Here is a 2,500-nt window from a genome sequence, read left to right on the forward strand (position 1 = left end):
TACGGAACGCCGTCCTGAAAACCATTGTTGCGTAACGTAACTTGACAGTCGACAGAATGAAGTTGTCGTCCCAGTTCCTTTCGGTCGCGAACGCCGTCGTCAGACACTCCTGTCGTCACTGCGTAAAGTCCCTAATGATTCTACTGTGTCCACCAGAGAAATCTACGCAGTTCCACCACCCTCTCGATCCTAAGAAAATACGCGCAGAAAGCTCTATGCACAAAGACACCACTTACCAGGGGAGTGACGGGCAAGACTTTTACCGACACGGAAAAAAAAAGAAAAAAAAGGAAAAAAAAGAAAACAAACAAATCCCACCCACTTTCCAACTGGGATTGCCATAGGCAACCCAGTAAATATCTAATTCCGTCATTTCATAGTTGTTCAATGTGTATAAATAACGGAAATGTTTCTAATTAAAAGTAGCACAATAGACAACAAAACTGTTCAAGTTAAAGTAGTAACAGGGTAGGAAACACGAAGTCTTAAAAAAGTCGGACATGTAAGTCGCCTTTTTGACTACCAAATTATCGGCGGACGTTTTGTAAGACATCCAAGACATCCCACTGTTGACTCATAATCTAATGTGGCTCACTTGGAAAGTTCTTTCTACAGCTAAAATATGACAAAGGAACTTCTTCACGTCTACTTTTAGGTTATGGCCTGGAAATCCCTTGCGAGTATGGGTTTGAAGGCAGGCGATCCATTCTCTATCACATAGCTAAAGAACAAGCTAATTGAAGAGGAATTTCTAGCTGAAGAGTGAAGCATATCTTCAAAACGATTTTTTTTTTGCGTTTTTGATTTTGTACTGTACTTAAGCACATTGCGGATATCTGAAAAGCGTTAACGACACTAAAGAGCCGATTGTAAGTTTACAGTAGCTTTGCAAATGGTATTTCTTCATAGTGATGATGGATTGCATTTTAAACACAATAAAACACCACATAAAATGGCATACGGCTTAGTTTCCGTTCAGGGGTGGCCGCTTAATACAGGTAAAAATAAAAAAGAAAGACAAACATGGGACGGCCACAGGGTGGCCGCGGCCGCTTAATAGAGGTGGCCGCCTAATACAGGTAACAAATACAGCGTTTGTATGAGCGAAAAATCGGGACTTTGAAAACTGGCCGCTTAATACAGAGCTGTTATATACAGGTTCGACTCCTGCAAAGAAGCACTCGGATTTTTTCGAGTATCCTCGAGTCTACATCGAAAATAAAATTTTTCATCATCATCATCATTATTATCTTCTTAATCCAATATTAACATACGCTGAGTCGGGCACACATTTTCTTCCATTACTTGCTTGCTCGCTCGCTCGCTCGCTCACTTACTTACTCACTCACTCACTCACTCACTCACCCACTCACTCACTCACTCACTCACTCACTCACTCACTCACTCACTCACTCACTCACTCACTCACTCACTCACTCACTCACTCACTCACTCACTCACTCACTCACTCACTCACTCACTCACTCACTCACTCGCTCGCTCGCTGCCTGACTGACTGACTGTCTGACAGACAGACAGACAGACAGACAGACAGACAGACAAAATCTTAGTTCCAAATGGACTCATCGAACATGGCGTCTCTTATTTCTTTTTTAATATTCTCCAATCCAGTGTCAGTCTTGATGATGTCAATGTATGCAGTTCTTGGTCTACCTCGATTTAGGTGACCAAGTTTCGGTTTCCAAAACAGCACTTTAAAATCGAAGCCGTCTCTTCACACGTAGCCCAAGCTCGATACACGAGTATCCACTGTACTGTAGTACATTATGCAAGAGTAGAAATATAAGGATTTGTATGGGGAAAACGGTTTTTGTCAAAATTCAAAAAAATATTCACGATTTAAAAGACAAAAATAGCTTACCTTGCTTCCGTCTTGTGTGTTTTTGTCTCTGGTATTATTTCTGTGTTTATTAAGAGCGATTTAGGTGGTTTTTGGTTCCTCTTCTTTTCCCTCTATCAGTATTCTTTCCCAAGGTTGGGCACCGAGACGATGCCGCCGGAATCATCGAAAGAAAAAAAAATCGCTCCCATGGATTCGATCGCCTCGAAATTCCACGTAGATCAGGAACGATACCTCCGCTAGCTATTCGTCTTCTTCATTCGAGCCGCTTGTACGCTGAGAAGGAATTAAGGGCCACCAAACTCTGCAAACATTTGCTTGCTTTCAATGGGCACAACTTGGGTGCTCAATTTAGCGGGTCGCTAAAGGATCTTCCAACGGTTTGGTTAACGCGGGTTGTGAATAAAGCCTCATTCGATGGCTCTCGAAGCAAACGTTTTCAGAGTTTGGCGGCCCTTAATTCCTTCTATCGTCTGTGATCTACTGACGATATATTTCTACTCTTGCATAATATATCGAGCTTGGAGTACCTGTGGTTTCTTCATTGTGAGGGGCACGGATTGTTTCACAGACTCTTGGGAGACTCCCGTAGGGTTCCTTATTAGTCAACTGGTTATGCCTATGCACGTTCAGGGCCGT

At 42.6% G+C, this 2,500-nt stretch overlaps 1 protein-coding gene across 1 annotated transcript in view; it reads left to right on the forward strand.

Moving 5' to 3' along the window:
* The window catches only part of LOC138046612 (adhesion G-protein coupled receptor D1-like), a 36,575-nt gene that overhangs the window by 10,505 nt on the left and 23,570 nt on the right, over positions 1-2,500 (forward strand). The gene's annotated exons all lie outside the window — the stretch shown is intronic.

The sequence above is a fragment of the Montipora capricornis genome, chromosome 4 (assembly GCF_036669925.1).
Source record: "Montipora capricornis isolate CH-2021 chromosome 4, ASM3666992v2, whole genome shotgun sequence".
Lineage (NCBI taxonomy): Eukaryota > Metazoa > Cnidaria > Anthozoa > Scleractinia > Acroporidae > Montipora > Montipora capricornis.